The sequence below is a fragment of the Dasypus novemcinctus genome, chromosome 7 (assembly GCF_030445035.2).
Source record: "Dasypus novemcinctus isolate mDasNov1 chromosome 7, mDasNov1.1.hap2, whole genome shotgun sequence".
Taxonomy (NCBI): Eukaryota; Metazoa; Chordata; class Mammalia; order Cingulata; family Dasypodidae; genus Dasypus; species Dasypus novemcinctus.
Window position 1 is genome coordinate 66889632 of NC_080679.1, and position 13422 is coordinate 66903053.

The 13422-nt window shown below is 35.2% G+C and overlaps 1 protein-coding gene and 1 pseudogene across 3 annotated transcripts in view; both read right to left on the reverse strand.

The window, feature by feature from the left end:
• Nucleotides 1–6141, reverse strand: part of LOC139439354 (RNA-binding protein with serine-rich domain 1-like) — a 36272-nt pseudogene extending 30131 nt beyond the window's left edge.
• UBE2E3 (ubiquitin conjugating enzyme E2 E3) overlaps nucleotides 1–13422 on the reverse strand; it is a 95920-nt gene that overhangs the window by 44949 nt on the left and 37549 nt on the right. The gene's annotated exons all lie outside the window — the stretch shown is intronic.

A 13422-nucleotide genomic window follows, 5' to 3' on the forward strand; every position in this document is an offset into this window, starting at 1 on the left:
ATGGATGGAGCTTGCAAAATTAGTTCATTTTCAAGACCTTCTTACTGACAAGGTTAAATTTCTTAACTATCAAATAACTATTAAACATTCAAAGAAAAATGGTGGTTGGGAAAAAATGGTAGCTTATGATTCCTATACTTATAACATACTCACCAGAGCAATATTAATCTGAAGACATCAAACCACTTCCCAGTTAAGTTTCAATATTACTGCTAGTATCTTATTAAATCTGTATAGCAATTTACAATTTCCAAAACGTTAATATATTATCATCTTAATCTTCACAAACTTTTAAAGTAAGGCAGGAGAGTCATTATTATCCTCTGTTTAACCAAAAACAATAAAACAACTAAGAGAAAGAGAAAAATTGGTGATTTCAACATATAAGGCAGGCCAAGGTCATGTATTCTCAGGACACTTATTCTGAAATCTCCATATGTATTTAGAAATCATTTAAGAAAACAAAATTCCCAATACACTTTCCAACCTACATATGGTCTTTAAAGAAAAACTTGTAGAAACAGACTAGTTCACACGAAATCCATCAGTTCAAATATCACTAAACTACTTGACATAGTTCTATAACCACAGACATTAATAGATATAGCACATTTGAAAGAAAAATTCTAACCAGGGCTGGGGAGTAGGATGGAATCTTGTAACAACTGAGATAATTAATTTTTTAAACTTGGATTAGGACCAAAAAATGTCAAAATAATTTCATAATTTCAAGAGGGAAAATAATACATAATTCCAAGAGGGAAAAAACCTCTACTAAAATTAATATCTTGATTGCCACTAAGAACACCACAATACTGAGTAACCAATGTTTTTAGTTGCACTTATATTTATATATACAAGTCCAAAGGACTAATATATTGCTGGAGCAATAATCTTATCAACTTCTGTACCAATTAAACCACTTTGTTGAAATAATTACTGCTTTTCAAGCATGGTAGTCTATAAAATAGTTGATGGGGCATGCAACAACCCTTTCACTGGTTTCAAATGCATACACATTCAAATACTGAAACATTTCCCAATAAAATATGAGACAGGAAGATTAAAAATCCCCTTCTTTTCTACCTTCTACAATTCCTTAAACCTGAAAATTTAATTAAAAATTTAATCAGCCCTGACAACTACAACCATAGAACTATTTTTTATCTTCATGCCATGAGATGTTCACAACGTGAATTTAAAGCTATCTACTTCCTGTTGCCATCTAGTAATTTTTTTCTTCTACAATACATATGAAAACCACTTTAAATGTTTACCTTCTTTCTCTTAGAACTATATAAAGACTAGTTTGATCACTGCCCCTGAGGCTTTTATTTGATCTCAGATACCAGAAATACTTGTTCAGCAGATGGAAAAGTAATAGTGACACTGTTGAAAGGACTATGAAATGAGAAAGACAATAATTCTTTTAGTACATTATTATTTATGATCAAAATCATCTCATCAACAAAAACTAACAGTAAACATATTTAAAAGAAAAAGTGCTGGTACATTGTACCCTCTGATGAAAATAAGTTTTCTAAAAATATTTAATTAGAAAAGAAGCTCCCAACTCCTGAGAATTCCAATATTCCTTCAAAATTCAAGATGGAAATAAAATGTGTGCTCTGCTTTTTAAAGAAAGCTAAAAATACACATGCACACTATATTTTTCAAAGTATGAAAGATTATATTGCAGGTGAAAAAGAGAGTAATGCAAAGTTAACATGCTTCTGAATGACATTTGTGGGCAGCAAATTTTAAGCACTAGCTGAACATGCTCCAATGATTTAATGTCTGTCAACTAAAAATCTCATGGACCCATACTCTCATAAATTTTAGAAGTGGAAGAGAACTTGAGAGACTTAGTAATCCAACTTCTTCATTTTACAATGAATAACCTGAGACCAAAAGACCTAGATCCCCAAAGACTCCCAGTCCAGAGACTGTTTATCAGGAAAATAATTCTCCCCAATAAAAAAGGTCTGAGCTTTTCTAGACCCTATGACACTGAAGAAAACAACTACATGTTATGTTAACTACTGTATCAAATCTAAGATGAAGAGTCCTGGCAGACTGAAAAATCATAATGAAGATGCCCTAACTCCTGCAATTAAATAACTTCCTCCTTCACTCAGTGCAGAACTGTCTTAACAGAAGGTCTTGTAAAAAGAACAGACGTTCAAAAGTGAAACAAAATGTAAAGATGTCAGCAAATAAGGGCATACAGTTTATACTTACACTCCCATGGGTTCTCTGGTGCAAAAGCTGATCATGAATAGACCATCTGAACTGCAATGTGTGTATATATGCATGCAAACACATACACACCCCTATTGATATATAATATGTACAATCTTCCTATGTGTCAACTATATGTGTATGTAAAGATGAAAATATTATTACCCATCTATGTAAACATGGGGTGCTTATATGGGTATGTATGTGTATTTACGTATGAATGTACATCACCAGAATGCATTCCTTCGAAAGGGATAGAATCTTCCAATATAAAATGTTTAAATTTTATTTGCATAAATTGCTATTGTATGTACATTGTATGTAAAAAGATGGCATTAAAGTACCAAGCAAAGAAAGGCAAATGAAGTCCAACGGGCATGACTGAAATCAAAGTACAACCACTGCCAGAGGCCCATCATGTAGTACCAAGTAAAAACCAAAAACAAAGAAAGTAGGGTAATCTTGTTGGTAGAAAAAGGAAGCAGAAAGAGTAAAGAGACCACTGAAGACAAAAGGAGACAAAAGTAAACACAGATCAGAGGACAGAGTTAGAAGATGATGGCTGGCATCATGAGGGACAGGATACCTATAATCAAGAAAACCTGCCAACAGTAGGGCTATAGAGTCTCCAATTATGACACAAGAGTAAAAGTACTCCTATGGAAAATAGATGAAGCCAGGGAAGGAAACTTATAGATGAATCAAGTCTTTAAAAAAGCCACAATATTTCCTGAAAGAGTGATATATGCAGCACTGCATGTACAAATAATTATTTTAGACCAGGATTCTTAACCATTTTTGTTTCACCTCTGCCAGTCAGGTGGAAACTATGGACCCCTTACTAAGTCCACACTATACTGTGTATTATTTAATAAATGTATCATACCCACACTAACACATCTCCATAAGAATAATGTTTTTGTGAATTTTCAATTCAAGCTCACAGACCCCCTGAAATCTTTCCACAGACCCCTGGTTAAGAACCCCTGTTTTAGACAATATACATATCACCTGTCTTCCCTTCAAGAAAATCACCCAAAACCATTATACCCATGGCCCAGTCTTAGAAGAAACTCGTGGCTTGGTACAGAAGGGAATCATGCTTTAGTGCACCCTCCAATGCTCCCAACTCATCCTCTAGGGTCCCTCAGACCCACCCAACCCTGAGCTTTAGTTTCTAAATCCCCTTCACTGACCCTCCCCTCACCTGTCCCAGGGACCTTTCAGGCATCAGTCTTTACATGCTCATTCCATCTCTGTAAAGTCCTGACCAATGTTATGCTTTAAGCTGAGCTCCAAATCCTAAACTTCTTTCAGACTCCCCAATATCCTTGACCTTTCTCCCAGCTCTCAGAGAGTTTTCCATCCTCAGTCCCAGACACTCCTATAACCCAGATTCCATTCCTGGCCCAACTCTGTCTCCTTCCCTCAGTAACCTTTTTTAAACTAGATACAGCTGCTCCTCACTCAACTCTTTTCATATGTGGATACATTTCCCAGTCAGATGGGACCCAAACTGCCAATAATCACTGTACCTTACTGATTAAATAAAAATTAAAGAAAAATATTAAATAATTCTTAATATTTATTTAATAACTAAGTAAATAACAATAGTGGTAACACATTTGTATGGAGTTTTTAAGATGGTACAAAAAAATGTATGAAGTTTGGAACATACTGATACTATGTAAAGGAGTATCAGTATGGGAATCAACACATTTGAGTCAGAATCTTCTAATCACTTATGAGCCAGGTAATCTTGACAAGTTACCTAACCTCATCTGTAAAAGAAAGAGAATATTGGCAGCCTCCTCACAGGGTTGTTTTAAGGATTAAATGAGAAAACACCAAGAAAATGACACAATGCCTAGTGCTCAATAAATATGAGTTATTTATAGCTCTGACTTCAACTACGATATTTTATTGATAAAGGCAAAAAGGTACAAAAAAGGCAAAGGTTATGTGGCTTGCTCAGGTTCACACAGCTAAATTTGTGGTGAATTTAGAAGTAAAACCCAATTTCCTAACATTGAGCACACCACATTGTTCACTACCATTTATTTCAACATCTGCCATATGAAAGTTGGAAAATCACGTGGGGCTATTTTACCTTCCTAAAAATTCCTATAACTTTATAAAACTAATTTAGCCAGACAAACTTGAATTTTCACTGGTAATTACTCTGGTCTCATTTTCTTAGCACTGACATACTCCATGGTATTGTGCAATAGAAACAACACTGACTGGTAAGAGGACCAGATTTCTAGATTGGGCTCTTCCGTCCAGTTTGCTGTGAATTACTGAACTAGTGGTTCTCTGTGAGCCTCTAAAATGTGGGATTGGATTTTATTTATTAATTTATCAAATGATTAACAAATATTAGTGATTACACCCTATTCCAGATTTGTGTGCTTTTTCAATCCCAATTTTGTGCAACTTTTCAACAGCTTTGATGGAATTTATACCTTGATATTTAAAATATTAGCTATTTCTTGGCGCCTTCATAACTAATTAGCTTGTTTTTAACCCATTCTTATCTATTGAAATAATAAATTCAAAGTAAAAATGTTCTTACCTTTACTGCATAAAGAAAATTCTTGATTTGTTTCAAGAATTCTTTTCCAAGAAAGCTTTTAAAAGAGCTGTTAGTAATTTCATTCTGAGAGAATTTCTCCATATTTACTCAAGATTATTCTCATTTATTTTGCCACTTGATCCTTTGCAAAAACGAAATCCTTTGTTTTTGCTGCAAAAATCCATCATGTATCCGTTTAAATAAATACTACAGTTACTGACAAATTGTTCTAGACTTATCATAGCCAAAAAAAAAAAAATTAAGTCGCTGATTTCATTTTCAAAGAATACACAAAAACTTATTAATAAAGTAAAGGTGTATGTTTTTAAAATGGCCTAATGTGGCTATATATAGGGGATGACAATATATTTGGCCATAAATACCTTGTTTCAATATTTAAATATTCTTTTGCATGTCCTGAGTTTTACATTAAAATGATATCATACATATAATTCTGCCCTTATTTCTCTCTCTACAGATACTTAAAAGGGTTTTTTAAAAAACACAATAAAATATCTCTTCACCTCACTTTTCCTCTGCAGTTATTGGCTTCAGTTTCTATCTTCTGATCACTGAGTAACCTACCTACAAAAAGGAGTCTTTTCATCAGGCACTCCCCCTTCCTTTCCACTCATTTTCACACTGCTCCAACCTGCCTTCACTGCCACTTCTCAAAAACGATTTTGCTTAAGTCACCAATGACCTCCAAGAAATCAAATCCAATAAACTTTATTAGTCCTCAATGTAACTGACTTTAATATGCCTTTGAAACACTATCTTCCTTAGGTTTTCATGACACATTCTCCTTTTTCTCCTCTGTCTTACTTCCTCTAATATCTTCCTCTAATTTACCATTAAATGTTGACATTCCCCAAAGCTTTTTTTCTTTTGTATCTTCTCAGTCTACAGTCAATTCAGTGACCTCATCTACACCTACTACCACCTAAATACCTACAATTCTCATATTTCCAACCCAGACTGCTTCTCTGATCTAGACTAGCAACACTGCATTTCCACTGAATGTCCCTCAAGCAACTCAAACTCAATTTATTCAGAAATTAGCTCAGAATCTTACCTCTATCCAGCCCACCATAACCACAACCACTGAAAACAAAAACTTCCCTCCCTACTTTGATTCTCCTCCAGGCTTTCTTATTCCAAAGTAAAACACCACATTCACGTAATTGCTCACACAGAGTCCTGGGAGTCATCTCTAAAATCTCCATTCCACCACCATCCACATCTTTTTCATCATCAGATTCTGTCCATCTTCTTGCACATCTCTTGCATTTATACACTTCTTTCCATCCCCACTGCCACCACATCATCTCCTTCCTGGATAATAAACATGTAGTAACTTATCTCCCAGCATTCTCCTTTACACTCTCTTATGTAGTAGATTACATTTTCCCAAAATGATCATTTACTTCTGGTCCAACATGCTATTTCAGAATCTTGCTATTCCCCATTAAGAGGCACAGTCTATTTCTCCTCCCTTTGCAGTTGTGTGGGACTTTGTAACTATCTCAATGAACAGAATGTGGCAGAAGTGATGCTGAATGACTTCCAAAGGATAGGCCAGAAAAGGCAAGACAGCTTCAACCTAGCATGCACATGCATGCACACACTCTTTCTCATTGTGTCTGTCTGTCTCCCTCTCCCTCTCAGCATGCTTAGCCTAGGAAACCAGCCATCACATTTTAAGGAAGCCCAGGCCACACGAAAATGCCATGCCCCTCCTTCCCTCCCTCCCTCTCTCAGATTGCTTCCGCTGGGGGAAGTTAGCAGCCATGTTATAGGAAATGTAAGCAGCCTATAGGAAATTTAAGCATGTTATAGGAAATTTAAGTCCCACATGGCAAGACCTCTTGCCAACAGCCGGCAAGGAATTAAGACCTTCTGCCAACAGCCATGTGAGTGAGCCATCGTGGAAACCGATCCTCCAAACTTAAGATAACTACAGTCTGCTGACATCTTCACTGCAACCTCATAGAATACTTTGAACCAAAACCACCTGCTATTCATCTCCTGAATTCCTAACTCACAGAAAGTGAGATAATGATTGGTACTTGTTTTAGTTTGTCAAAGGACTGCCAATGCAAAGTACCAGAAATATGTTGGTTTTTATAAAGGGTATTTATTTTGGGTAAAAAACTTACAGTTCCAAGGCCATGAAAAGTTCAATTCAAGGCACCATAAGAAGTGCTTTCTCACCCACGTCAGCTGCCACATGTTGAAACAAGATGGCAGGCGATCTCTGCCTGCTCTTTGCCTTCCCCTCCAGGCTGTACCTATTCCTGAAGCTCAGATGTGAGCAACCAGGTATAGGGCCTCTTCTCTCAGGCCTGGCTACTCTAATTTTCCCCCAATTTTAGTTGCAAACTGTCAAGCAAATGGCTCATCTCTCCTCTGCTACCTGAGCTTCTCCTTTCTGTTTCTTTTCTGTCACATGGCAGGATCAAAAATAGTAGAGCTCTTTTTCCTATGTCTCCATTTTTTATTGGATTCAGCAAGAGGGAGAAGACTCAACCTAAGTCACATCTCACTGACATAGTTCAACTGAAAAGGTTGTTCACACCCAGAGGAGTGGACCAACCCACCAATATAATATTTCTCTTTTTGGGATTCATAAAATAATTTCAAACTGCAATAATGCTTTAAGCCACTAAATGGTGGAGTAAACTGTCAAGCAGCAAGAGAGAATTAATACAATCCCTACCCTATAGCACACTAGAACACATAATTGTTTTCCTTTGTATTATTTAACATATTTGCAATTTTTAAAAATTTTCATGTGTGTGTGTGTGTGCACATGTCTGTGGCTAAAAAGGGAGGAGTATATGGACAATAACAATGCCTGACTTTTTCAATGCTACATGCTCAGTATGAAGCAATGTTTAACGCATAGTAAGGATTCCATAAATAGTCAAAATAAAAAATGTCAATACTGTACGTATTATCTGTAAATTCATGACTACAAAGGTGTTTTAAGGATAAAACTTCACTTCAGGCAAATATGTGATGTTATGAAATAGCTTAACACCTTAGTTCAAAAAACTAGATTTTAATTCCAAGTAAGTATTACATTATGGTGGTTTGGAGCTATGTGTCCCAGAAAAGCGTGTTCTTAAACGTAATCCATTCCTGTGAGTGTGAAACTATTATATATAGGACTTTTTGATGAGATTACTTCCGTTAAGGTGTGGCCCAACTCAATCAGGATAGCTCTTAATCCTATGACTGGAGTCTTTCAGGAGCAAAAGGAAATTCAGACAGAGAGAAAGCCACAGAGGGAGCAGCCAGAAGCAGAAAGTCAAGGGAACCCCAGAGAAGGGAAAGGCTGGGAGAGGTCTCCATGAGCACTGCCACGTGACAAAGGAGTCAAGGACCGAAGATCCTTAGCAGCCAGCCGCCCAACACCAGTCTCCAGGATGAAAGCATCCCCTGGATGATGCCCTGATTTAAACTTCTCCCAGCCTCAAAACCATGAGCCAATAAGTACCCACTGTTTAAGTCAAATCACAGCATGGTATTTGCTTAAGCAGCAAGTATATATAAAATTACAAATATGTGTCTATATGTATGTGTGGATAGATATATACATACACAGAAAGAAAGATACACAGATAGACATAAAACTATTACTATACATAGAATATACTGCATTCATTTTACTAGTTGAGCCTTCCAAATTGGATTTAGACTTAAGAGATTACAGATTACTTCATGGCCATTACATGCTAAACCTCTCTATGTAATTGTCTAACAACATGATTTATTAGATAAATGATTTAAAATCAATCTCACACACAAACATGAAACCATGACAGAGTAAACAGGTATGTTACAAATACACCCTGACCATATCTATATTGTTGTTTTTTTAAAAGCTATGAAAGTACCTAAAATATACAGCAAATTACCTAGGAAATAATGTATTTAAATAAGGCAACAGTGATTCAAAGGAGAGTTCTGATAAACACTGTGACATTTTCAAGTGAATAATAAAACAAAATATTTGTCTGAATTATATCTGAAACTTCACAATCTACACTATTACATGTAATAGACTTGCTAAAACTAACTTAATCTACTTAGCATTACAACACAAGAAAAGAACATGCATACTATTTAAATATGTCACCCTTAGCAAAGAGTAAAACAAACCTATAGCTAGGGAGCAATGACACTGCTTCCTATCAAAAGAAGACAATTTTTCCCCTCCCCACCTAGTAACTGAGTCCTCTATCTTGCAGTGGAGCAAAGTATTACCGCCTTTGCGCATAAAATGATAGTTCAATTCTGAGAACACTAAACTGACAGGAAAACATAATGTATTCTATGGAGTCCATTTTGCTTAATATACTCCACTCAAGGAATTTAAAAGCAAATAAATAAAAATCACATTTAATAATGTGTAATTAAATAATTGGAAAAAAGTCACAATCAATCCTTATCTGCTCTTCCTAAAAGCAGTTAAAAGGGGAACACACAGGTCATTCGTTTTAAAAGCCAACATAAAAACAATAAATAATAGTATAATCTAATTTTTATAACAGAACTTGCCAGAATCTGAGTGATTAAATTGTTACAGTTCACTAAGACTGGTGGAATAATGAAAGCTTAAGAATGGAAGGATATTGCCTGGTAACTAACATAGAAAGAAATGACACTTCTATGCCATTGCTCCTTTGCAGTCACTGGATTATATTCTTAACCCAATGAGGCTGATAAAAAATGAGCCAATGGCCTTGTTCACCCAAGGCATTAAATCTTTCCTTAATTTTACTAAGAAAATGAGGTGCATATCATTCTAGGTCAGTCTGTAAAAGTTCTGCCTATTGTATGATATAATGTCAAAGCTAAACAAGTCGTCAGTTCGAAGTTTTAACTCAAGGTACTCACTAATAAAGAAACTAGGAGATTCATTTTTGCTAAGAGGTACTCAAAAAGTAAAATAATATATAAAAGTCTGAAGTAGATTTGAATATTGCAAATAAGCACATCAATGCTTAAGTGTGACATGCAAAACAAGGAAAGGTAAATATATTCAATATTCTATAATACCATACCTCTTGTAAGCAAAAAGGATTTTTTTGTTTAATTGGATTTAGCAAAGGCTGTTTCTGTCATTATGGAGTCCCATAAGAAAACACTGTTCACCAAACATGGAAACAGGAAAGTACAATATGATATTTAGAAAAATTTCACTATTTTCTTTTTACATGTAATTGTGAAACCAAATTCATATATAACTTCTGAATCCATTTTTGGCAACCACAAAACAATTACAAAATCAAAGTAAAAAAGAGCCAATCCTGCTAGAATTTTTACACCACAGCAAGGAAATATTTCTCTATGATAAAAGTATTAAAATCTATCTGTAGATAATCTCCCTTAGTATGACTAGAGAACACACAATCATCAGATTAGGGCAGATAAACAAAACCTAGAAATATGCAAATGTCCCCTCCATAACTTCTCGAGAACCACCACATTTACTTAAAAAAAAAAAAGGCTAAAAGCTGCTTTAATAATCCTTTGATATCATAAAGGATAGGATAAGAAATCATATTACAGTAATGTTATTAACCCTTTTACCAGTTCTGCTGTACCTGAAATCAAGTCTTTTACTGATTTCTTTGAGTGACAATGAGAACTATATTTAGAAACAAATCACATCAAGGAATGTAGCCTGCCACAAATACGTGTTTTCCTATTATTATACCAGTACTGTTTAAGAAGTAGTATTTTGGTTGGACTTTCGTCTTACTCTGTTTCTATTTGAGAAAACATTACATTATGCAGAAAGTGTTAGAAATGGATATGATTGGAATCTGGTTACTCTCACTTCCATGTAAATGGCTAGAATCAAAACAATATCAAAATACAAATAATAGAGGAGAATCAGTGAAGAATAAAAAATGTATGTAATAAAGAACAGAAAAACTTAGCTTATTTAGAAAAATAATAATAGGTTATGCTTTATGATCAAAACCCATTTATAAAAGCAGCTAAGGGCCAATGTGCTTTATTAATACTACCTTGCACTTCTAGATATCAGTAAACCCTTAAATCAGTATCTTCACATTCTCTATCTCAATTTACATCACTTTAGCTTCAAGACATCATTTTAGGGTATCGGAGGGAGCCACAGATTAGACTTCCAAGATACAAACAACTGAAGTATCTAAAGTCACACATCAAAAAATGAGCAAATCTAGACTAAAGTCACACATCAGAATGATAAAGAATCTGCTCAGGACCCCTTGAGCCTCTGAGCTTGCAGATATACTGGTGTGACTGTTAATGAACATGTCCTAGAGAAAGGAGATCATTAAGACTTGCCTCTATAAGGTAGGGGTTAACCTTTTTTGTTCCACAGACCCTAAGCCAATCAGGCGAAAACCACAGACCCCTTATTAAGTCCACACTATACTGCTATACTGTGTTATTTAATAAATATATCACACCCGCGTTTACACGTCCTCAAAAGAATAACGTTTTTTTGAATTTCAATTCAAGCTAATAGACCCCTGGTTAAAAATCCCTGCTCTAAGGTGTTTTCAGGAGGGACATTTTAGCATTAAAAAATAAAGGTAAAGGTAAGAAATAGCAGGGTGGATGAGAGAGGGCGGGGGTTTTAAAGTTAACTCTGAGGGAAGGAAGAAACTGTTTATTCAACCAATGGGAAAGAGATGCAACTTGTGATACTGCTAGTGTTTTTACATTTCCTAGAGGAATTATTCTTAGCTTGTACTTCACAGTCAAAAGAAATTTTCACAGTCTACGCTTTAGTAGAAGAAAAATAAATACTAAAAGGAAGAAAATCATATTTGTTCATGGACTTAAAGCAATTTCATGTACTACAAAAAACAAAAGTGTTAAGATAATTCAATATTTTGGAGTCGTTTTATAAATATGTGGTTAAAAAAATGATTCACTTTCAATTACTTGTTTTACAATGTGCCCAATCTCTTACCATCAAAAATAACATGACCAGGAAAAACATCACACTAGCATCACATTAGCAATTACTAAGCAGGAAAATTAAGGACTGGATAGGACATTCTAAAGCAAAAGCTGAAAAAATTGGAATAGTTGGGTAAAAGAACTACTTTCTTTACCTTTTAACTATGTTACACAAGTATTATTTGTGTATGCTGTTTTAGAAAAACCACCTTTCACTCCGCTTTAATATTTGATATATCAAGAACCAATGTTATTTCATTCAATTAATTTCATATTCCCATTGAATCATGAAATAGACCATAGCCTAGCCTGCAGAAGAAAAAGTAACATTGAGACTGACCAACTTTGTCAAAGACAGCAAGGGAGATTCCTGGTCATAATCTATCCAATTACTTTGAACTTAGCTCAAGAGATTAAAGCATCACCTTTTAGTAATTGTCTAATTTGCTTATAGGAAGCAGACCAGCCTTAAACATTCCCAAGGTTTGTTGATCTTCCTTTAGTGTGCCCACTAAGACTTCTTTTTCCCAAACCAAAATCATTGAGGAATTCTCTTCCCCTCTCATGCCCTCCTTCCCAACTACAGACCCTTCCATGGCTAGACCCAATCCTTCACTGTTAGAGCAGATAGAAGGCCACCAGAGCTGAACATGGCTTGGAACTGAGAAACGTTCCCTTAAACAATCAGAGCTATAGTATGTATCTCTGGCTCTCAGCCAAAACCAGGAATGTTATTACCCCTTGAGAGTTTCTATACGCAGAATAGAGTCCGTTAGTACTAAAAAATAAAAAATTAATAAAAATAAATCTGAAGCATATTGGCAAGCACCTTCTAAGTTAACAACTATAATCCTGTGGGTAAATGTGGTTTCAAGCCTCAAAAAGTAACTTAAGAAACTTTCAAGAGCAAAACCCATTTCCAAAAAATGGTTTCCATTTAACAAATCATAATTCCAAATTAAATGATTCTGAAATTGTTTGTATCTCGTATCTCTACTGAAGTTCAAAGATCTCTTTTCTATCACTTGAAATGTTTAGCAGTTCAAAGAGCCAGTGCTTTTATGAGTAACAATCAAAGAAGCAAGGAATTCAGGATCACAAGACAAATATATATACCAGGAAAAACAATGTATTTTTAAAAGGTTCTAAAGAAGTTAATTTTTTGAGGAAGACTTAATACTGAAACAAAATGGCCACTGGTCCATATTCTTCAACCAGTTAGAAAGAAAGAATGGCTGCAGTCACTTTAAGAGAAACTCCTGAGACCAGTGCAGTCTAGGAGGAGTCTAAATCTCACGGGCACTTTATAAAATGCTTATGACACAGCAGTGTAACAGTTAAGAGCATGGACTCTGAAGCAAGACTGTCTTGAGTCCAAGTCTTGGTTCTACTTTTTACCAGTTGTCTGATCCTAGGCAAGTAGTTCATCTCTGTGTGCCTAATTTTCTCATCCCAAAGTAAGGGTGTTGTGAGACTTGGAATAATGCCTGACACATAGCAATCACTCAGTAATATTAGAATTATTTGCAAAGCCTCAGCCAAACCTCATTTAGAAAAAAACAAAAACTCTCAAGCAAAATAACTCCCTGACTGGCATACCAATCACACCTATCATGTCTATACTTCAGAGATTC